Source organism: Xiphophorus maculatus, chromosome 13, assembly GCF_002775205.1.
Source record: "Xiphophorus maculatus strain JP 163 A chromosome 13, X_maculatus-5.0-male, whole genome shotgun sequence".
NCBI lineage: Eukaryota > Metazoa > Chordata > Actinopteri > Cyprinodontiformes > Poeciliidae > Xiphophorus > Xiphophorus maculatus.
The window spans coordinates 9159579-9184409 of NC_036455.1; the positions used below are offsets into that span (position 1 = coordinate 9159579).

The 24831-nt window shown below is 40.9% G+C and overlaps 1 protein-coding gene across 2 annotated transcripts in view; it reads left to right on the forward strand.

Moving 5' to 3' along the window:
• The first annotated feature begins 453 nt into the window (after positions 1 to 453).
• LOC102234533 (semaphorin-6D-like) overlaps positions 454 to 24831 on the forward strand; it is a 171661-nt gene continuing 147283 nt past the window's right edge. For both annotated transcript variants that reach the window (XM_023345086.1, XM_023345087.1), the window contains exon 1: positions 454 to 742. The gene's annotated coding sequence lies outside the window, so the exon portion shown is untranslated. The remainder of the gene's footprint in view (positions 743 to 24831) is intronic.

Sequence of the window (24831 nt, forward strand, 5' to 3'; positions counted from 1 at the left end):
ATTGATTATGTTTCAAAAGCAACTATAAACTGGTGGGTTTTTAATCCAGGTTTAAAGGAAGTCAGTGTTTCAGCTGTATTGCAGTTTTCCGGAAGTTTGTTCCAGATTTGTGGTGCATAGAAGCTGAATGCTGCTTCTCCATGTTTGGTTCTGGTTCTGGGGATGCAGAGCAGGAATAAGTCAATGCATCTTTAGTATATTGGTTTACTTGATTATCGTATTTGTTTATGATTATTTGGCGTCACATCATTCAAGACATCCAGCCTAGATTCAGACATTTAGAAACTCAGTAGAAAAAAATTATTTCAATTTAATTAATGTATCAGTTATTTGAAGAAGTTACGACTCTTATTGTGGATAATCGGTCAGAAATTCATAGCGACTTTAAATTGAAGGAGAGGCACAACGAGTCCCGCTCTCTGATTGGCTCCAGCCAATCTATTATGATAATGAGGAGGGCGTGGTCCGGGGGCCAGGAGACGCCGGGCTGCCGAGGAACGCCTCATTGTGTCGTTTGACCCGGAGTTGGCGCACCTCATCCCCGGCTCTGTCTCCGCGTGAGCTCGCTCTCTTGGTGGATTTATTTGCACGAACCTCTCGGTGCTGGCTGGGAAAGGATCCCCTTACCGGCTCGGTCCCGGTTTGATTTTGGAAATAAGCGGAGCGGCTGTGGATTAATGTGAATGTTCCGGCTGAACGGACTGAGCCTCAACGGAGTCTTTGGAGATTTGCAGAGAGAAAGGTGTGTTTCTACTTGCTTTTATGGAGCTTTTACATTATAAACATTGAACAGCGTCTTTTTCCCCACTGTGTGTGTGTGCGTGCGTGCGAGCGCGCGCTTTCACGCCTGAGTGCAGTTTCATAGAGTGTGTATCTGTGCGATAAACAGATTAAATAGTTGATTTCTTGTGACCTTTGTTCAGGCTCGTGGTTTTCTCACGAAGCGCGTGCGCGTTTCACACCTCTGACTGACAGCTGCCGGTCAGCTGGACGTGGGTCCGCGCAGCTGCGCCGATAAAACTACCTGAAACACACGTGCATCTGCAGTAGCGACGCACCTGCAGTCACGGTTCAACTTCGGTCTCATCCCGTCTGTTGACACGCTGAGGCTGGTGGGTCCGGGTTCGTGTGTTTGGGAGGTAAATCCCGTGAAAATGGTGCGTTAAGACGCCCCTGACGGCGGGATCGGCGCGGACGTTTTGGGTGGATGTCTTTGTCTTCCTCTAAGACGCAAGGTGACTTCTCAGTGATGGGTCTCACTGATATGGTTTTTGTCTGTGTGTGGGTTTGGACTGCTTCCGTCCTGGTCCCCTCAGCTCAGCAGAGATGCTATTTGAGTCCAGAAATCCTCTTGTTCTGGTTCCAGGTACCTGGCGGCGCACAGCTGCGAGCGGCGTTTATGCTCATCAATGATTCATCCACAGGGGGATTTTAGTCTCCCGAAAGGACCAATCACTGAGCCGATCAATATTTCTTATAGCCCATATAGTCAAGCAATTTCGATCGGATAGGATTTCGGGACTATCATGCGTATCTTTGCTTTTTCTTAGATAGAAACCCTGACCTCGTGTCACGCTTAATATTGTTTTATTTCATATTTTATAGACGCAATTGTAAATCATCCAATTCTGTTTTGCTATCTTTAAACAGTTTGATTTACTGGGAATGTTCCTGCGGGTTCCAGTGTTGCCACATTATCTTCACTCTCACACGTTGGCAGGTTGATGGCCTGAGGGTGGAGAATTTTGATCATTTTGCTAATGAGGTGGATGACTTCTGCACCTCCTGGCTCAGCAGTCAAAAAGATGGAATCTGTTTAGCAAGGACCCAGGAGCTCACATGAGGAAGCTTGTTTTGTTTTTGTTAGAACATTGAGACCTAAAGAGCTCCCCATGAGTGAAACAAAGGAACAAAATATCATATCATCAAAATAAGTGGTTGATTTTTGCCATATTATTTTCTCAGTTCTCATATGTGTCTTTAGTTGTAAAGATTTTGGCAAAAACAATAAAAAATAGGACATAATCTTGACATTTAGGAAGCTGCTAACCAGTATTTCAGTAGCAGATTGAGGAATTAAGATTCATTTTTCCAGCTTTGGTGATTTTAAGTTCTAATATGGCACACTGCATGCTTTATTATGCATCAGCTTCCTTTGTGATATATTTAGTTTCTCCCACTGAGCTCTTTCATTGGTTGGATAGGATCGCTCTAAGCCAGAGGTCCCTGACCCCGGTCATCAGGGGCCGCTGCATGTCCTGCATGGTTCAGGTGTTTCCCTGCTGCTACACACCTGGCTTATATGAACTGGTGAATAACAGGTTTCTGCAACAATTTGAATTGGTTGTTCTGGAGCGGGAACACATCTAAAACATGCAGGGCAGTGATGAGTACCTTGTACCACTGCGAGTCTTAGGGAATAAGATCTGAATGCAGTTATTAGGCACTAGTAATATTAATCTTAAACGGTACATCCTTAGTCTCTGTTCTTATTTTTAATTGTTATTTCGACATAGAGATGCATGTAAAAGTTAAAAGACAAACAAGAGACAACACAACCACCACACTAAATCTGCAAAACTTTATTTTGGAAAAATCTTAATAAGCTAGGAGTCACTGCTGAGACACTGCTTGGCAGTTTAAGGGTAAAATTTCAGAATAAACATCCTAAATTGTCCTTAATTGGCATCCTTGGGCCTCTCATTAGCCAAACTGCGTGCAGATTGATGAGTATTAGCAGCTCATTTTTTACCTTTGGTAAAAGAGCAGCTGCTCTGAAGGTCATCCTCCTCTTCATTTATGCTTTTTTTTTTCCCACTCTCGTTCAGAAATAAAACTTTCAGCCCACCCGTCGCTTCAGGAAGAACACCGTTCCACCAATTAGCCGTCCCTTATGAGCGGGATATTGAAATGGTAATGTCAGCGTTGATGTCTTTTAGCATCAGAGTTGTAGCGGGGCTGCGGAGGACTACGTCAGCATGCAGAGTTACCGCTGCATGTCGGGCACAGACTGTAATCTGTCAGTGAATGCAAACAAGTTAATATATGTGGGAGGAGATGGGGTCTAATGGAGGTTAAATACACATTTACCGCTATTTTACAAGGAAAATGACTGCCGGCGGTATCTGATTTAAAAGCCGGACATAAATGTTTATGAGCTGATCATATCTGAGTGAGCTGAATAATGCGAGGTTGATACAAGAGACAGGAGTAGATGGTTAGAAAACGATCTGCTCCTGTGTTCTTGGTCATTTTTACAGGGATTCATTTTGGGTTGCAGTTTGAAAGGGTAATCTTTGCAAATGTTACTTGCTTAACTTTTTTTATGATTAGTAAAAGTGGATGCAGCTCCTTTCACTCTTTACCCTGCCAAATGTGAATTTTTAAACCAAAGTGGTGTGTTTCTAATCACATGGACTCTTTTAAAACATTATTAAATTGTTACATTTTACCACTTGTTATGCGATTCTCTTGGGAAAGACAAATGCTGTGACCAAAGCAAAACTGGATTTATGGCCAATAACCACTAATGCCTCCCAGGGACAAGCCTGTAAGCTATGATAACAAATGGATGGCACTACATCGGGTCCTGCAGCCACGACCACGATATCTGATGGGCTCATTTCAGAGATAACTTGGCTTCTTTCTTTTTCTCTGAACACAGACTTATTCACCACACAGCAGTGATGGGATTGGAGCTGCTAGTCGTCTTAAAGATCAGCAACAATAAAGCTAATCATGTTTGTTTTTTTGGCCTATCTGTTGTGATGTTGGCTAATAAGCCTCTGTGTTACATGGCGTGGATGTTAACATCTCTAGAGGAGGAAACGTGATTCCATTAGCATTTCAGTTTTTAGAAAGTAATGTGCATCCAATTACTGATGATAAACACTAATGTTTGCAATCTTCCAAAAATGTTGTTGAGGATTGTTACTTGTATCCTTCCTCATTTCATTATAGTTTTCTTCAGTCTCAGTTTTTTGTTAAGCTTTGACTGATTTTAATTTTTTGTTAGGAACTGTGCTATTAAAAGATTTAGAGGGGGGATGTTATACAAAATTGACTATCTTGAGCTCAATATCATTTTATAATGTGGTTCCCTGATCAAGTGCATGCCCAGATTATTTCTCTGATTTATTCATGCATGTTTGAGAAAACTTGGAATCTCCTGTGGCAGCCATTCGGTGGTGCCACAGTGTTAATGCTTGCTCATACCATTTCTCTGAATCTCCTTATTGGAGTTTCAGTCCCAACCCAGCATCCATTTCACAGAGCCTCCCCCATGCCTCCTTCACACTGCCCCACCAGACTAGCGGCAGCAGCAATTTACAAACACCTGGTGAACTTAGAAAGGTTGTAAACAACCAATATCTAGGTATCAGATATGGGTATAATGCAAATTGTTGTTTCTTTCAAGTTGTTTTTGGTATACACATTTTCATAACTGGAGGTAACACATTCACTTGATGTGCCTGGAAATCACAATATATCTCACCATTAAATTCAGCAGTTTTAAAGCCTAGACAGATGGCTAAATGGAACAAAACAGCCACTTTGAAGGAATATTCTTAAGTTTCTGCCTGTGTGCAGTAAATCTTTAGTAACTATGTTGTCTAATTTACATTATTGTTAGCTTATTGCCTCTCATTCTTACCATTCTGATGTTTTATTGATCAGAACCAGAGTAGATCATTACAGTAACTACAGCTAGTTCTTCTATGTTGGACTAAACACCACTTCAATAATTTGGACCTGTTGAAAATTGGATGTTAATTGTTCCAATATTTTTATTTTTTATTTTTACCCAGCGTTTGTTTTAGCATGGGAAGCGTTTTTATGGCCAGAACACATGAAAAACAACCGAAGCACTCCATAATTTATGACTATAGATTTTGGAGTCTCATTTCCTCTTCTTAATGAATTTGGTTGCTCAGATGAAAAGCAAGTTCATTTCTGGATTTTATTTATTTTTAGCCTTATATCTAGTCTAACAAGGCAGTTTTGGTTGAAGTTTTGTTTTAGGAAAATGTCAGATTGAAGTATTTAGTGGTGAGAGACAAAATACTTTCTACTAAAATTTGAGATTTAGATGTTTTGCTATGGGGTTTCTCTCCATTGTTCTTGATCATTTTTGTTTTTCTAGACTGTCCTCGCTTTGAGGTCAAAGAACAGACGTTTCTTTGTTAAACACAATATAAACCTGGATTGACACCAAAAACACTTTTTCCAGTCCCCTTCTGTTTCTCCCTCCCCCCCCTTTTTTTTATCTCCCTTGCAGTCTAGCCTCTTTGCTTTATTGTTCAGTGTGAAGGTGCTACAATCTGAAATGTCTCTTTGTTGTGTTTGAACCCCATTCTAAACGATCACCTGCCTCAACACAAGCTATCAGCAGGGCAGCCTGATCAGCCGGCTGCATGGCTCACCGCTGCCCATTCATTGTGTGGGTTAACCTTGGGGTGCGTTTGGACACAATAACCTGTGAGTCCCCGGTGGGCGGGCGGCGAGGAGGAGGAAGCGGAGAAAATAATGTTATTCCAGTGCAGGAAGATTAGCCGCGTCGCTTTGAAAGCCTCCAAACTGCCGCATGTCATCAGCTATTATGTTCTCTGCGCAAATCTGTGCCGCGGGACTCGCCTTTTGTTCTAATCCTGTGTTTGTGTGTGTGTGTTTGTGTGTGTTTTGATGTAGCAGAGGCCGACTACAGGATACATAATCAGGCACAAATAATAACCTATTGTCAAGGGTGCATCTCTTTCCGAATGTTAATTTCCTTGGCTTTTATCGTCTCTGATGAAGAAACTTTGACACATGAGTAAAAGAATCAGAGTTGAACAGAAATCTGGGGTTCATCCATCCATCTATCATGCATGCTTTAGATTTTGTTTTGAATTCATCCTAACGCCGGCTTAGATTGTGCACAATTAAAACAAGGATAAAGAAGGTTGTCATCCTAAGAAATTATTTAAAATGACTGTAGTAGCTGCTGCAACATGTTGCATTATTTAAAGATTAACATTACCGTTGTCTTTAATGTTGTAGGGATTTATAGGGTTCTGACAGAGAGTGTCTTTAATTATTTTTGTTTATTTACTGCTGCGCGTTGTCTTAAAGGCAAATGAAATGTTTGCCTTTAGCAAAAGTTTGATTTTTACAAATGTTTTTATCCCAAAAATCAGTGTAGGAACTTTGTATTTGGTCAGTTGGATGGGCTGTAAATGTCCATCCAAGAAAAATGTTTGGATAGAAATTGCCTTAAATGTAATCAAAATTGTTGTTGCAATTTTCAGCAGTCATATTGGCATGTTTTCCTCATGTGCAACCTTAGACAACAGTACAATAGGCAGTTTGTTGTGACAATTCAAGGTTGCTTAAAGACTTTGTTCTGGGTTAAATTCTGCTGGAAGGGAAAATGCCAACTGTCTGCCAAAGCAGGAGGATTGTAGAAAGCTCTGTAAGGCACATCCTGTTTTATTTTCTTGCACAGATGCATCAATCCAATTTTCCTCCCTCTCCTTTATCTTCATAAACGAGCTTTCATGTACCAAGAGTTTATCACTGTCAACAGATTGCTTCTGACAACATTTAGCTTTGCCATGAAAATGAATGCTTGAGTTGTGTAAAATAGTCTGAGGCAGAGTCCGAATGTACTTTAAATATGTCAACGCATTTGTTAAATGTCATTAGTTCTTGTCAGAAGTAGATAAGTTGGACGGATGGATTTAAATCTAATCAGAAATGTTCTGTGATCTAAAGGCTCTGTTTGGTTTTGCTTTAAGGACAATGTTGAGAAAATAACATTCAAAAGTGATTTGGCTTTAAAAAGATTACAATTTGTTTTATTTTCCCCACATCACCCATCTAGTCAGACAAGTTCCAGATATTTGCTCATTTTGTAATTTTCTTCAGTTGTTTATCAGAAGCTGCTTTCAAAAGAGGGAAATGTGTAAAATGATTAGTAGCCTTCATTGGCATAATGTGCCGTCATGATGGCAGCGAGGTTTGAAGTGTTGCACTTGACTGTGTCGTCAAAGCCAAGACCGCTGAAGAGGCACCAGCCTCAAAAGCTAAGCAGTAAGTTATGTACTAAGCCTTAACTGAGTGCGTCTACTTGCTTTGGAAAATGCAGCTGCAAAAGATGTGCCTTGTACCAACCAGGCTGAAACAGTCGACCAGTGTGCTTGAAATCCGTTTTTGAAATGACTTGAATGTGATTTTTCCACAGAGTAGGAATCAGATTTTTTGAATCTGTAATTTGGAAGTTCAGGACTGAATCTTGAGATTATTATTATTATCTTGATTACATTTATTTGTTTAATAGAAATGTAAAAGGTTTGATTAATATCTGCAGACAGATTTTAAACCGTCGTGTTTGTAGTTTTACACCTTTACCGAGATATCAGCAAGGTGTCAGTCTGACTGCAGGACACTGGGCCTGAATGTGACGCATTCTGTGGATTGCTCCATAACACTGCCCACCTCGGCTGGTGAGCTGATCCGGATGAGTAACAGGTGCATTAAAGACGGCCTCAAAGGTGGATTGTTGATCCATAAAGCCGCAGGAGGCAGACGGGCATCGTGGCCTCGGATGGTTCAGAGAATGAGGCGTGAAGGCCAAATCGCTGCTGTAATCGGCCTGAAAATACGACTCCAGTCCCGAGGCCCGGGCTTTACTGTCAGGACTCTTCACCATAATATAGGATTGTAATCGCATGTGATGCCGCCGCTGACGGATAAAGTGCTCCTATTACAAAGGCCCCTGGTGCTGCTGTCTTTGTCTCTTAGATGGTAAACGGCGTTGGTTGCTCTGAATTTGTATTTGGATATTTTTCTCTTGCAGGAAGAGAAACTACAAACTTTTTGTGCATCTAAAACGGCACTGGACAGTAAAGAGAGAAGGGAGATAAGTTCTCTGACATTCACTGTATATAGAACAAGAGTTAAACCCATCCATTCATTTTCTGTACATCCCTAGTGGGGTCTGGAGGTGCTGGTGCCGATCTCCAGCTACTGTTCTGGACGAGAGGCGGGGTCACCCTGGACGGGTCGCCAGTCTGTCGCAGGGCAACACAGAGACAGACAGGACAAACACCCATGCACACTCACACCTAGGGAGAATTTAGAGAGACCAATTAACCTGACAGTCATGTTTTTGGACTGTGCCGGAGTACCCGGAGAGAACCCACACATTCACAGGGAAAACCTGCAAACTCCATGGAGAAAGACTCCGGGCCGGGAATCGAACCCAGGACCTTCTTGCTGCAAGGCAACAGTGCTACCGACTGTGCAGCCCAAGAGTTAAACCATGTATAAAAAGATAACCGTTTTCTCCCACCTCATACAGTTTAAAAAATGTGATAACATGTGAATCAAAGACAAAAAAAGAAAAATCATTATTCTGATCAGCAGAAGTAATTTTGGTCATCTTAACTGTCATTAAATTTGACTTAACTTTTTATGCTTTAGATCGAACAACAAAGGTTACGCACATCTGGTTTTGTATAAACTACATTTCTGCTTTGAGTCGTTATTTTCCAACCCTTTCCGTTCACTTTCTAAACCAGCTTTTTTTAAAATAACAAATGTGTATGTAACACAGATGAGAAGGGTATTTTATATATTAGATGAATGGGCCAATAGGTTCGACTATCGGAGCATAGTGGGGTGTTTAAATGACACACAAAGGCAGTTAAATGAATTTAAAAAAAACAACTGGCTTTAGTGACATAAACCATGAAATTAACAAACAGTTATACAAGACACACAATTATGAAAATAAAATTACACACAATAAAATACAAAAAATAATACAAATACTTGGCCAAGTGCTAGTTCTCAGTTTTGAATCTTTTGGGTGCACCCTGGTGATCTGAATTCTAAATCGTAATAGGCAATAGATCAATCAATTCCAGTTCCAATTAGGTTCAGCTCAACACCATTCACATGAGGAGAATTTCCTACACAGCAGTTTGTTACAAGGTACCAAATAAAAACCAGTCCAAAAGGTGAGATCAGAAATTCCAGGATTAAACAATAAAAAGAAAAATGTCAGTCAGTGGTCTCACTCATAACCAACTGTGTGTGAAGATGTGAGTGGTACTAGCCTACCACACCGCGGGGTGCAGCAGGACTCCAAACGGAAAAGAAGGAATCCAGGAATCCAGTTCTTTCTAAGTCCAGGTGGGAAGGCTCGCCATCAAAGTCACAGGAGGAATCCACCTCAGGAACAATCCAGCATAAACAAAAAAAAACCTGACCTGTCAACAGACAGGACCAGCAGAATCATAGGATTTTATTAAGCTGTTCTAGCTTTAATCCTTAAATCATGTTTCTGTATATTTGACATCAATTACTGTAAATTACAAAAGCATTTCTTCAAACAATATTAAACATTACATTTTATCCAAAATCAGTAAAAGTTTACATTTTAATAATCAAATAGTTCAGATAAACAATATTATTCAACAAAAATGTGATAAACAGAACAAAAACCCAAATGAAAGGCACAGAATATGCTCACCGATCTCAATGCGACACGTTAGGGACAACAATATGGTGGCTCTCAGTCCGGACCCGTGAGGCACTAGATAGTGTAATAAGGCATATTTTCCATGCTTTAGCCTTGATAATATGAGCTATCATTGTGAACAAAGTAAGAATATAACGTAAATTAGGTTTTACCTTCAACTGAACGGAGAACAAGATGAACTTAAAACGTTAGCCTAGTAGCCGTTAGAGCTAAACCAGTAGCCGTTGGCCGTTAGAGCTAAACCAGTAGCCGTTGGCCGTTAGAGCTAAACCAGTAGCCGTTGGCCGTTAGAGCTAACGAGTCAGCTCTAACGGTGTTCAGGAGAAAAAGTGAACTTGTCTTTCCTTTTCTTTTTTTCACTTCACGCGTCCAGCTTAGAAGTCGGATGATCTGGGAAAGCGTTTGTTTGGAGTTGTATAACTGTTTTAAAACAGAGACTCTCACGCTGCCCAGCTTAATCGTTTCCGGATCTCTCTCGCTTACACACTCAATGCTGCGGAAGGGCGGGTCCTGCAGCGGCAGTCCGAATTCTGATTGGTTTAAACTCACTGGAAGCTAAACTTCCTATTGGCTAGGTAAACCACCTAGCTTCCCTAACCTCCGTTTCTTAAAGAGGCATCCCCATTTTATGTGGGTTACACCCTCCCCTCTGAAGGGTATGCCCGTCCCTGGGCATCTGCAATGTGGCACTGTGTCACACGGCTTGCACATGCCTGACGGAATTATGGGGTACATTCTCAAAACCATTCAGGGAGCTAGTCAATGCCTCACTAAGACCCTGGAAAAGAGAATTCACCACCATTATCAGCGGATTTCCAAGTTTTACATATTCTAATCTATTAGGCTTTGTGTGCACTCTTTGAGAGCGACGGAGGGATGTTTCACCATCTTGAAGTCCATCAGTCTGAAACTTTAAGGGTTCAGGCTGGGCAGTTGCATCACAACACCCATCATCACATGCTGCATCTGAGCTTATTTCATTATCTGGAGGAGTTTCCTCAGACTGCTGTAAATCCAAACACTGGGGGGATCTGTTAACTGAGTTCAGTTCAGGTGAAACTTCTGTTTGTTCAGGTGAGTTGTCATGTTCGGGTGAGTTGACACTTGATGCACCGTGAATATCTCCAGTACTTCCATCTCCTACAAGGGACTGAGTTGCTGGAGCATCAGGTGAGAGGGAAACTACAGACTCCTCTGTTTCTGCTGCTTTCTGGGCTGCACAAGGAGGCTCACTCGACTTGTGAGTTTCAGGCACTACAACATTTGTATCAGGTTTTGATATAATACGAGGGAAGAATGTCCAATCAGGTACATCATCCAAATCTGAGATGATCTCCTCTTCACTCTCGACGACTGGACATTGTCTTGTTCTTGGTCTCTTGTTTGGACGAGGTTTGACTGTTTCAGGTTCTGCAGCTGCTGACAGGAATCCACATGGCAGAAGCAAGTCTCTGTGCAGAGTCCGCACTGGTCCATCTTTACTTTCAGGTTTGACAGTATAAACTGGCATTTCTCCAGCTCGCTTGAGGACGATATAAACATCCTCCTCCCACTTGTCTGCCAACTTATGTTTTCCACGCAGCTTCACATTTCGTACAAGAACTCTGTCTCCTGTCTGCAAGGTTGATTCAATCACTCGCCGGTCAAATCTGGCTTTATTGCGACTTGCATTCTTTGCTGCATTATTAGTAGCAATACGGTAACTTTCTTCCAACCGAGATTTTAGATTGCCAACATACTGGGAATGAGTCTGCTTACTAGCACTGGTGGGCAATCTGAAGATCAAGTCAATGGGCAGTCTGGGTTGTCTCCCGAACATTAATTCGTACGGGGAGAATCCAGTCACGTCACTCTTTGTACAATTATAAGCATGTACCAGAGGTTTGACAAAGTCTTTCCACCGGAGTTTATCTGACTTATCAAGTGTTCCAAGCATCTGAAGAAGAGTGCGATTGAATCTTTCAACCGGATTCCCCCTGGGATGGTAAGGGGTTGTGCGCACTTTCCTCATGCCAATAAGTTCACAGAGTTCTTTAATGGTTTTTGATTCGAAATCAGCACCCTGATCACTAAGGAGCTTTTCAGGAAAACCATAGTGAACAATGAAGTTTTCCCAGAGGCACTTTGCTACGGTCTGTGCTCGCTGGTTTGGAGTTGGCATAGCCACTGCATATTTTGTAAAATGATCAGTTATTACAAGAACATCTTTTGTGTTTGAGCAGTCTGGCTCTATTGACAAAAAGTCAATGCACACCAGTTCAAGGGGTCGGCAGGTCTTAATGTTCATTAGTGGAGCGGCTTTCTCTGGATGTGTTTTTCGGCGAATACATCGCTCGCAGGCTTTAACCGTTTTCTCTATGGTCATGTACATTTTTGGCCAATAAAATCTGGTTCTTGCCAAATCTACTGTTCGTTCGACTCCAAGATGGCCCATATCATGATGAAGACTCCTGAGTGCTGTAGCTCTTAGCTCCTCAGGAAGCACAAGCTGATATGAAATGTTTGGACCATCCTGTCGCTTACGATAGAGCACTCCATTCTGCATCTCCAACCGAGACAACTCTCTGAGTAACAAGGGTAGTTCTGGTAACTCCAGCTTAAGGCTGGGACATGGAGTTTCACCAGTCTCCAAAAGTACAATGACTGCATTGATAGCAGGATCTAAGGTTTGTTTTTGCCTCAACTCTTCTTCTGAAAATGAATGGACAAGAGGGGACCCATCTACTTGCTCCTGCAGGAAGCAGTCGGGAATTGCTGAGGACTGGTGAGTAAGGGATTCAACCAAAGTCAATCCAGGAGTGGTAGCTTGAACATCAGGTACTGATGAAGTGACCAGATGACGTTCACAAATAGCCTTGATCACCTCCTGGGAAACAGTTTCTGGATTTTGAAGGTTACTCAGATGGTACAGTGTGAACTGCCGGATTCTCTCGCTTTCCTTCTTGGATGCGTAATCATCCTTTGGTGGATCGTGAGGTCGGCGAGAGAGTGCGTCGGCATCTAGATTTTGCTTACCCGATCTGTACTGAAGACTGAACGAGTAAGTAGAAAGACTGGACAACCACCTGTACCCCGTCGCATCAAGCTTTGCGGATGTTAAAATATATGTAAGTGGGTTGCTGTCAGTCACTACTGTGAAATCTGTACCATAAAGGTAATCAGAAAATTTTTCTGTGACTGCCCACTTAAGGGCCAAGAACTCAAGCTTTTGAGCTGGGTACTTTCTCTCACTCTTGGAAAGTCCTCGACTTGCAAAAGCTATGACTCGAGATTGACCATCTTGAACCTGATATAATGCAGCCCCAAGGCCAACAGTGCTGGCATCTGTATGTAGGACATACGGAAGTTGGGGGTCTGCAAATCCCAAGACTGGAGCTGATGATAGCTTTCTTATTATATCATCAAAGGCTCCCTGACATTGGGATGTCCACCGCTGACCAAAGGACTCCTTTGGGTCGCGATACTCTGAACCTGCATTTACCTTCTGTCTCTTGTTCAACTTTCTGAGTGGTGGATAACCGGAAGTTAGTTCATTAAGGGGCTTTACAATAGTAGAGTACCCCTGAATGAACCGTCGGTAGTATCCAGCAAATCCTAAAAAGGATTGAAGCTCTTTAAGATTTGTGGGGATTGGCCAGGTCTTTAAGGCCTGAACTTTCTCTGGGTCGGTTTCAACACCTCTCTCAGAAACAATGTGGCCAAGGTATTTTACTGATGTTTGAAAGAATTTGCACTTTTCTGGTGCCAGTTTCAACCCATATGTCATCAGTCGTTCAAAGACACGCTGCAAGCGCTGTTCATGTTCTTCCAGTGATGATGAGAAAATGATCAGGTCATCAATGAACACTAAAACTTCCTTTAGGTTCATATCACCAACACACTTTTCCATCAGTCTTTGGAAGGTTGAAGGCGCATTTGTTATTCCTTGGGGCATCCTGTTAAATTCCCAGAATCCAACTGGACACACAAATGCAGTCTTATGCTTGTCTGCTTCTTCCATTTCGACCTGATAGTAGCCTGACTTGAGGTCTAAAACGGAGAACCACTTAGAACCAGCAAGTGCAGTGAAAGCATCTTCCAGTTTTGGAAGAGCGTAGGCGTCTTTAATGGTCTGCATATTCAGCTTTCTGTAATCCACACACAGACGAACAGAACCATTCTTTTTGCGAACCACAACGATTGGGGAAGCGAATGGGGATTCAGATTCCCGTATGACTCCAGAATCAAGGAGTTCCTGTAGATGTTGTCTCACAGCATCCACATCGTTGGGGTGTATCGGACGTGCTCTTTGCTTAAAAGGCGTCTCATCACTGAGCTTGATTCTGTGTTTCACCTTATCAGTATGGCCAAAATCCAGGTCATTCTGAGAAAAAACGTTTGGCATGGTGTTTAACATTTTTGTTATTCGCCCTTTCCATTCAGTGGATAAAGGTGAATCTCCAAAATCAAAGCTTAGCTCTCGGGAAGACTTTGCTGGAGACTGAGAGCAGTCTAGCTCACTGGCAGCATGTTCTTTGTGTAACACTTGTACTACAGCATTAACATCTGCCACAATAGTTTTGGGGGGAATGACAATGTCATGATTGGTGTCATTTCTCAGTACGACAGGAAGATGACATGAGCACTTGCTTGGTAAAGTTACTGCAATCGCTGAAACGAGTAAGCCATTCGGTAGAGAAGAAGCTGATGGTTGCTCAAGAATGACATCTCTTTGAATGTTCAAATGATCAACATGAACAAAAGCTTCAACAACAGCGGTCTGCCTTGCAGGGACAACTCTAGGCAACTTGCCCGTTAGTTTTGCACAACCAAGGCTGCTGTAGTTAAGCTCCCTTTGTCGTATCTCAAGTATTTTGAGAACAGCCTGATATCCATTCATCAAAGGCTGAAAAGATGAACGTTTCTGGTAATCAGCATAAAGAACGTCAAGTGTGTTTGTGCCTATAAGCACCTGTTCATGGGCTGCAGAGCGAAGGTGTGGAATAATCAAGGCCAAAGTATTAATTTCAATATCAGAGCCAACAAACTCTTTAGGAAAGGTGATGGTAAGCTCAACATATCCTAAATAGGGAACAAACTGGCCATTAGCACCCTCCACTTCAAGCAAATCATTTAAAGAATGAATGGTCAGATCAGAAAGGTGTTCTTCATAAAAGGACTGGGGCACAGTTGTGACTTGTGAACCTGTGTCCAGTAGACAGTTTGTGTCTTTCCCTGCAATGGATACTTGAGCTGTGGTTTTAGTTCCCACAAGGCCATGTGGTAATTTTGACCCTTCTACCTCAACACTCTTGACAACAGATTTCATGGTTTTGGGACTGGAGTTTTGTAACTTTGCTCCCATACGTCCCTCTATGGGAGCCGACACTAGTTTAAATGTGTCTCACTTTGAGAAGCATTAGAGGCTTCCCAAGCAGCCTGCTTTTCTTTTAGCTGTTTTTTCTTAGCTGCTACTAGGGAAGGATTTGGTGCTTTATCACAAACTGAAACAACATGGCCATCCTCTCCACATTGGAAACAGTACCAGGGACGTGGTCTGCCATTTGCTTTAAATGTGGAGGGATGCTGATGGGCTGTTTTTGGTTTCACCACATGGGCTTCATGTGTGACACTTAGAGGAACAGACTTTGCTTTTTGTTCCTTAGGTTGTTTTGGCTTTTGGCCTGCGGACACCATGCTCTTCACCTGAACGCTGAGGTCAGCAATTTGTTGCTTGAGCATCTCAAAATCGGTTTTATTTATCAAATCAATTGTGTCATGTGCAATATGTACTTGTGACATGGCACGCTGCCTGCTGGGGTTATGGCCAGACTTAGCATGGCCAAAATGCTGTCGCATGCGAGTCATTTTTGCAGCCTGTTTATCTTCTTCTGTCCTAAGAAGGAGCAACAGTTCTGCAAAGGTAGGTGGTTTTTCTTTCTTTTGTTCCAACTGAAGATCGACTATTAAAGCGTTTTCCCAACAACCTCTGCAGAACTGCTTTAAAAGCTGTTGGTCAAACTCATGAGCGGACACACCACCACGTCTCATTGTTTTGCTTAGAGCAGTGTGCAGTCTCTGCAGGAAAACAGAAGGTAGCTCTCCATCATTCTGGAACGTGCTCATGAACCTAGCATAAAGCTCGTCACCATCTTCAACTGTACCGTAAGCGGAGTCAAGCAACTTGAGATAAGTTGAGGGACTAGACTGTGGGCTCAAATGTTTGATCATTTCAGAAGCAGGAGGAAGAAGACTGTCTAATATACGATGTGTGCAATGCAAGTCTGACACAGATGGGTCTCTGACAAGAATTTCAACACTTGCACGCCATGTATCATAATCTGCTTCATGGCTTGGACGTGGACTCTTGCCTGAGAAAGCTCTGAGTCTACTGGGTGAAGCAAACTGGGGTGAGTTATCATTGCTGCGCACCACATGCTCAACCACCACTCGCTGAACTGCAGGTGGGTTAACATCGATTAGGGGCATAGCAGTGGATGCAGATGAAACAGAAAAAGTCTGTGGGGGGTTGAGATCAATCAGGTTTTTACTGGAAATGGAAGGGGTATGAGGCTCACTTGGATCACTTGCCGGTGTCAAAATCGTGGATTTGGTAGGCGTCACTGGTTGAGGGTTTTCAGAAGATGAAACATCTCTTTGGCTAGTTGAGTCTTTTCGTGGGGTTGGACTCTGTGAAGCTGAGGATTCTGGATCAGTCTCAGGTGATTGGGCAAAAATACTTTCTGCAGATGAAACCAGATTTTTAAGTTCCTCCTTCAACATTTCCCCTAATGAATTTCCACTCAGCCTGGCAATTTCAGAGAGCTGTTCCATGTACATCTTAGTAGCTTTGCTTCTGGCATCTAATGTGTAGACACTTCCTAAAGCCTTTAACTCATACACAATGCCTGCTTGAGTCGTGCTTGGAAGCTGAAGAGGCAACAATGGCTCTAATGTCTGCATGGCAGTCTCATGTGAAAACTCAATAATCATGTTTTTATGGAAATCTGACTTAGGATCATCTAAGCGAATGTAACGATTAATGGACCCATACTTCTGGAGAAAGGTGGACACTTCCTCATCTGTCTCTGACCCTGTTAAACCACTAACAACCACAGAATGGGAAATTTGTACGGACTCCCGGAGTACCACATCCATTTTTCTTTTCAGAAAAAGTACTTGGGACGTTCAAACAACAGGGGTAAGATGTCTGACACTTAAACACACACTCTAGCTCCTGGCTGGCTCGCCAAAGCTTCCTCTGTAACACAGATGAGAAGGGTATTTTATATATTAGATGAATGGGCCAATAGGTTCGACTATCGGAGCATAGTGGGGTGTTTAAATGACACACAAAGGCAGTTAAATGAATTTAAAAAAAACAACTGGCTTTAGTGACATAAACCATGAAATTAACAAACAGTTATACAAGACACACAATTATGAAAATAAAATTACACACAATAAAATACAAAAAATAATACAAATACTTGGCCAAGTGCTAGTTCTCAGTTTTGAATCTTTTGGGTGCACCCTGGTGATCTGAATTCTAAATCGTAATAGGCAATAGATCAATCAATTCCAGTTCCAATTAGGTTCAGCTCAACACCATTCACATGAGGAGAATTTCCTACACAGCAGTTTGTTACAAGGTACCAAATAAAAACCAGTCCAAAAGGTGAGATCAGAAATTCCAGGATTAAACAATAAAAAGAAAAATGTCAGTCAGTGGTCTCACTCATAACCAACTGTGTGTGAAGATGTGAGTGGTACTAGCCTACCACACCGCGGGGTGCAGCAGGACTCCAAACGGAAAAGAAGGAATCCAGGAATCCAGTTCTTTCTAAGTCCAGGTGGGAAGGCTCGCCATCAAAGTCACAGGAGGAATCCACCTCAGGAACAATCCAGCATAAACAAAAAAAAACCTGACCTGTCAACAGACAGGACCAGCAGAATCATAGGATTTTATTAAGCTGTTCTAGCTTTAATCCTTAAATCATGTTTCTGTATATTTGACATCAATTACTGTAAATTACAAAAGCATTTCTTCAAACAATATTAAACATTACATTTTATCCAAAATCAGTAAAAGTTTACATTTTAATAATCAAATAGTTCAGATAAACAATATTATTCAACAAAAATGTGATAAACAGAACAAAAACCCAAATGAAAGGCACAGAATATGCTCACCGATCTCAATGCGACACGTTAGGGACAACAATATGGTGGCTCTCAGTCCGGACCCGTGAGGCACTAGATAGTGTAATAAGGCATATTTTCCATGCTTTAGCCTTGATAATATGAGCTATCATTGTGAACAAAGTAAGAATATAACGTAAATTAGGTTTTACCTTCAACTGAACGGAGAACAAGATGAACTTAAAACGTTAGCCTAGTAGCCGTTAGAGCTAAACCAGTAGCCGTTGGCCGTTAGAGCTAAACCAGTAGCCGTTGGCCGTTAGAGCTAAACCAGTAGCCGTTGGCCGTTAGAGCTAACGAGTCAGCTCTAACGGTGTTCAGGAGAAAAAGTGAACTTGTCTTTCCTTTTCTTTTTTTCACTTCACGCGTCCAGCTTAGAAGTCGGATGATCTGGGAAAGCGTTTGTTTGGAGTTGTATAACTGTTTTAAAACAGAGACTCTCACGCTGCCCAGCTTAATCGTTTCCGGATCTCTCTCGCTTACACACTCAATGCTGCGGAAGGGCGGGTCCTGCAGCGGCAGTCCGAATTCTGATTGGTTTAAACTCACTGGAAGCTAAACTTCCTATTGGCTAGGTAAACCACCTAGCTTCCCTAACCTCCGTTTCTTAAAGAGGCATCCCCATTTTATGTGGGTTACATGTACTTTACTGAGTGATATTGACAAACTGATTAAAGTCTTTCAGAGATTTGTGCAGTCTAAATGGTTTGCCAGGTTTCTCTTTAATAGCTGTTTTTACATGGAGATAACGGATAAAATAGTGAATAAAATGTGATTTTTCTTTGTAAAATTGCCATGTCACCCTTGGGTGTTACCTGGAACAAATGTTCCTGTTATCTAAATAAGATTTAATATTTTCATCAGTTGTTGCTCATCATAAGCAGGTAGTGTATTTCCAAAATTGGGTGAAAATGTGTGAAATTACCAAGACAGGAACAAATCCCTTCATATTAGAACCTTTCAGTGTCTTTGTGGACCATCACTGTTTCTGTAAGGTTGGAAGTGTGTAAGCTGTTGTTCCATCTTGGTTAGTTTAAGGCAGGTGTGTCAAACTCTTTTTTGTTTTGGGCCAAATCAAGATCATGAATGCTCTTAAAGGGCCGGTTGTGCCGAATGTATTGATTTTAAACCTGTTCACAAACTGGTAAAACATCAATGATATCTTAACATTAAATATTATTGAACACCTTTTCAGTTCCTCTATTATTTCGTGATACTGTTTGATTTTTTTTTTTTTACATTTTCACATTAAAATTAATGTTTGTGGTACTAATTTTTCACTTATTTATGACTGTAAATGCGAGTTTTTATTGCTCGATGTACAGATCATTGACTATAATCTGACGTCAATTAAGGCTGAGGCAGCTGTTTAGTACAAGTAAGAAAGTTTTTGAGAATAATCTGCAATAAAGTCCCAAATATGCATTAGTGCAAAAAATGTGGGGATTTGTTGAATTTTGCATGAATTTCCACAATAATTCTGAAGAAACTGGAGGGACTGTTTGATATAATTTACCAGTAAAGAGATAAAAACTGCATTAATTTGATAAAAAAAAAAAATTTAAGCACACTTGGTGTTTAGTCTAGTATCTAGAGGGCCACATAAAAAGCTACGGCGGGCTGCATTTGGCCCACGGACCTTGGGTTTAACCTGAATCTTGGAATCCAATGCATCTCTTGCATGCATTAAATTAATTGTCCTTGTAATGAACTTTTAATTAGCACTTCTTACTATTTAAGATCCAATGTGTTAATTGCATGCAGAATACATTACAACCTCTGCTTATGAATGCTGCAGTGATTAAATATATAAAATACATTAGCAGCTTCTAATTGTAGACAGTCTATTGTGTGAGCACAACACTTGGCAATGTGACAGTCTGTGTGAGACCTGGAATACAGGAAAGCTGAACATAAAAACGTTCCTGTTTTCCAGGTTGATGGGACAGTTTTGGGAAAATGACCCTGATAAGCCGCTGATCCATTCTGACCAAATGCATCCCAGATTTCAGAAACATTCAAGTGCTTCCTGGAATGATTAAGTTAGTGAAGTGGGATTTGTGAACACAAAGCCTGCTGCAGAGGCTGTGTTAAACCACACAGTGCATTATGGATTGCTTTGCCTAGATTGAAGACTGCTCATTTGAAGAGGTTTTGAAGCCTCATCAATGATCTACAGTTGTCGCTCCAAACGTTTTCTCATTATAGGGCTTATTGATGATGCTCAACAGAAATTACTCCTACTGTTTGGGTCCCAAAACACCTTAACTTAGAAAAAATGGAAAAGCCATTTTAAGCTTCTTCGTCTGATTCATCAAATTTTATGAATTTATTGTTTTTGGAGTAGTGTGATGACTGTGAAAATGGCAGCGCATTTTTTGCTGTGATTAAATGGAAACTGGTTTGTATAGTCTTTTTTTTGTTCTTTGAAAACACTGAATATATACAGTACATCAGGTATGATGTAAGTGAAGCCTTTCAGTGAAGCGTTGGGTCTTGAGGGTAAAGTCGAGGAAGAGTAGCAGATGGAAGATGGTAGGCTGCAACTGTATCTTACATAACTCTTTGTTAATGAGCAGTTTCTTCATTTGCTGTTTTAAATATGAATTAATGTTTAAATAGGCTTTGCTCTATGACTTGTTTAGCCTCCAATGAGTAGTTATTCTATATGTTTAAACCTGGAATAATAATTTGTGGATTTTTGTTGATTTCAGAAACATGGTTATATTCTCGTTTTAGTGACTTTAGGACCTCCTCAGTCCTCATGTGACTCTGTGTCCCTCACACAGTTTGTTAATCAGCTAACAGCTCATTAGTGTGTGTTGAGACTCTGGAGACTTGTGACCTTCTCTCCAATTAAAGTTTCCAAGTAAATGTCTCCTTCTTTGTTTCCAATCCCATCCTCTTTTTGTGTCCTCCTTAGTTGTTTATCTCTAAATTGATTTCTTGCAGTCTAAAAGTATGTAGGCTTTAGTCGCTACTTTTTGCTTTCTCTTTTCAGGAAAACCTTTTGGTGTCTTGAGATTTGACCCTTTTTCTGAGCTTTGCTCCTCTATAATCAGACTCATTGCTGCCAGAGCAGTTATTTGGTTAACTCTCAGTCAGTCGGATGTGTTTTTCTCCCTTTGGCTATAGATTACTTTAAATAAAAAAAAACATGGTTGACGGTCCTCTGTTTCTTCAAATACCAAGATTCCAGTGTGAGAATGAATTGAATTTAGTACTTTGCCCACCGAAAGTCGGCAGCTGAGGCTATTTTTTATTTATTTTTAGTAGGGCTGGACAATGAATCAGTAACGATATATATGGTGATAAATATGTGATCAATATCAAATGATAATGCATCTGATATAATCAATCATTTCCCTGAACTCTGATCCAGAACCGCACAGCATTCTGGGGGATGGAGGCAGAGGCTCTCAACCTCTCATGACTAACGTAGGTTGGTGGCATCAACTCACTCACTCACTCTTTGGTTACCTAGCAACAACTTGTTGAGTATGTTGTGCAGAAGTTTAAGGTTTTGCCACTGTGTGTCAACTGCTTCAAAAGATCAAAATCAACGGCTCAGAGTGAAAACTTTGGATAAAACAGGAAAGTTTCATCACTAGTTTGGCCGTATTTCAGATGCAACAAAAATGAATCAATAATTGCTGACATCGATCAATGTGGAACATCTATGTTGTGATATGTTATCCAGCCATAGTTTCAGTAATGCTGTGTGGACTGGAGTAGTGTTGGTCAGTCATGGTCGCTCTGCATGTTTCAGATGTCTCCCTGCTTCTGCACACCTGAGTTGTGTGGTTTCATTCTGGGTGTGACAGAATGAATAATAATTTCATTTAAATCAGTTGGACGACGTCAAGGAAACATGTAAATAATGCAGGTCAGTGGACACTGAGCATCAGGGTTGAGGATGACTGGACTAGATTTTTCTCTTCCTCTAATTTATAATAGTATCATGCATTCAAGGAATTGTCCAATCTGAATTGATTTTTTTTTTCTTTTAAGTTGTACCAGTTCATCCCATTCTGAGTAGCAGAGAGCTGGTGCTTATCTCCACTGATGCATGAAAGGAGAGCCACTGGGGAACATGAGACCATCAGTCTTGCACACACTCCCTCTTCTGGAATATTTAGATTATCCAGTGAAGTAACATACAGGTTTTTGGATTTTGGCCTGAAACTAAAGAATCCTGGAAAAAACCCCACACAAATACTCGGGAGGATCATGCAAACAAAGGCCATAATTTGAACATGGAAACTTCTTGCTCTGAGGCAACAGTGCTAACGACCAAATCACAGTAAAGCACCGGTAGAGTGGAGATGGTGGCTTTAGTACACAAACATGCAGCAAGGTTTAGGGCTCTAAAAATGGAAAAAATCCAGATAAATTTATTTGTCCAATTGTTTTAAGTCAGGGGTCTCAAACTCCAGTCATTGCTCGAGGGCTGCAGTCCTGCAACTTTTAGATGTGCCTCTGCTGCACCACACCTGAACAGAATAATTAGGTCATTAGCAAGGCTGGGAGAACTGATCTGCACAAGGAGGAGGTAATTAAGCCATTTCATTCCAGTGTTTTGTACCTGTGGCACATCTAAAAACTGTAGGTCTGCGGCCCTCGAGGCCTGGAGTTTGAGACTCCTGCTTTAAGTGAAGTCATTATTTGTAAGTTTACTGTTTAAAGTATTTAACTCTTTTTGGAGAACATAGTGGGATTAAAGGACTCTCTCTTTTTTGCATTCATTCCTTCTTTTAACTCTGATTAAAAGTAAAGATGCATAAAAACTGGTGTTTGAATTTCCCCTTATCTGCTAGTCAGAAACTAAGGGTTCATTTACACCAGCCATGTTTACTCCACTTTAATTAAACGCTAGTCAGTTTACAGTTTGTTTTGGGAGGTGTGAATGTGAAATTCAACTATGATATGGACCAAATAACTGTAGTTGGTTTGGCTAAAGTGAACTCTGTGGTTTGAATGCATAAAGTGAATGCCAAGCAGACAGGGGGCTGCTCCAAAAGCAGGAAGAGACATTAAATCACTTACTTGTGTCGTTTTCTTCTGTGGTTGTTGGTGCAGCACCACCACAGGAGAGGAGGGGAACAGGTTTTTCAGAGTTTGGATTGTTTGAAAGTTAACCGCACCAGCTGAAAATATAACAAATGTTGCAATTTTGGTCCCCAGTCGTACAGAGTTTACCAGACCTTCAGGTATGAAAACACCTTAAAAGTTAAATTCTTTCCTAATCAGTAACTTCACCACCTGTGATAATCCACTGTCCTTGCTACCAGGTCATGCTAACAGCTACTCTTACCTGTGTGAACGTTTTTACTGCAAAAGGAAAACTTGGTTTGTTATTTTGAAATTGGGAAATTAAAAAATAAGGTTGGAAAAAGCGCAGAGATGTAGGAAGCTTCTAAAAAGGAAAATATATTTTCCTAGTTTGGCATATAGGCTGTTTCTTCAGGCTGCTAACTTTTAAACTGGGAGTTGGATGGAAGTGGATAATGGGAAGCTAATTGGAAATTCAGTTAAAGTAAGCATCTGCAGGGAAGGTAAGCACTGAATGATGCTAGTAATATTATATACTAATTGCTAAGAGTTTAAAATATCAGCTGAATTAACTACGAAGCCTCGTAATGGCCTCATTTCTCTAACAAAAGTGTTGATGTTAACTCTTTTCTCAATATAAATAGTTACAGTGGTCATAGAAAGACCTAAAACTTCTGTATAGATGTATAATTTACAGACAAGTGTTGTTGTTTTAAATACTGTCTGTGGTTTGATTTCTGTTGCATTTAGAAATGGTTGGACTGTTGCACCAATTCTGTAACAGATTAAATCTGTGCTGTAATTCCTTATATTGAATTGGTACAGAAACCTCTTCATCATAAATACTTCATTGAAGAGAGAAACGGCTCTTCAGCTTTGGCTGCTTTGGAGAAAATTCTTTTTAATTTAAACATTTTGCTGTTAGGACAGTTAAATTATTTTTAAGGTATTTTGCTTATGTTCACAAGAAATCAGCAAAAAACCTGCAGCGTTTTCTCAAACATCTGAGAGTAGAAATCAATAATTAGTGCATCATGTACAAAGAAAAATAATTCATTTAAACCACTATAGAGTCTCTTCATGAAAAAAGGATCCATTAGTCACAGGAGAGGGTCACATCAGGTTAAAATGGCAGACTTTATAAGATGATTTCCTTTTCCTTCTTTTCTTGACATTACCAAAACAGCTAAACTATACATTTTTGTTAAAGTAACAACTTTGTCCTTTTATCTCACTAAACTTGAACTTGACTTGTGTTCAATATTTCAGTTTCATTTTAACACCTGGGATCATTTGATTGACACAGTGACAAGTGAAAATGAACAGAAACTGTGATACAGTTCATGGTCTGCTTTCGCTCTCTAAATTTTGTGATTCCACACAAGTAAAAGAAGACTCATAATTTCAGAGTAAATGCAGTTTTTCTTCTCTGCCCTTTTCTTTCTCTCATTCTTTCTTCTAAGCCTCATTAGCACAGAGGAGCTGCTCTGATGGTGTCAGGAGCCACTGTGCGTTGCATCACTCTCCGCTCGCTCGTCACTGTCCTGATATACACATTTTTTACAGTGTGGAATGGTGTTGCATTGCCTAGTAAATCAAAATAAGGGAATCAGTGGTTGTGTGAGCATGCATGGATTCAGTTTCCTCTGGCTTCTCCCAGGCACTGCAGTGTCATGTATCAAACGTACCTGGTTGGGATGAACAGTGTTTGCTTGATCCTCTCTCTGTCCTGTCTGTGATCATCTTCTTGCTTTGGCCTTTTTGGTTTCAACACTTTCTTGATAAAATGCTTCATATTGGTGATGCAATATAAGGAAAACTGTCTGCAAACAAACCTGGAGGGGAGTTTCCTGTTGGTTAGAATTTTTGAACATAAAATTTAAGGCTTATTTTCAGAAAAAGAGAGGAGAGACTAATAATAAAACTACTGAAAAGAGCTGCTCAAACTAGTCTAGACCTAACTTCATTAGCTGCTCCCTAATTAATATGTGAAAACTTCGTTATCAGGCAGCTGCTGGAAATGGAAATTTCCGCCTTCTGCAGATATATCTATTTTAGATACAGTGTGCTTT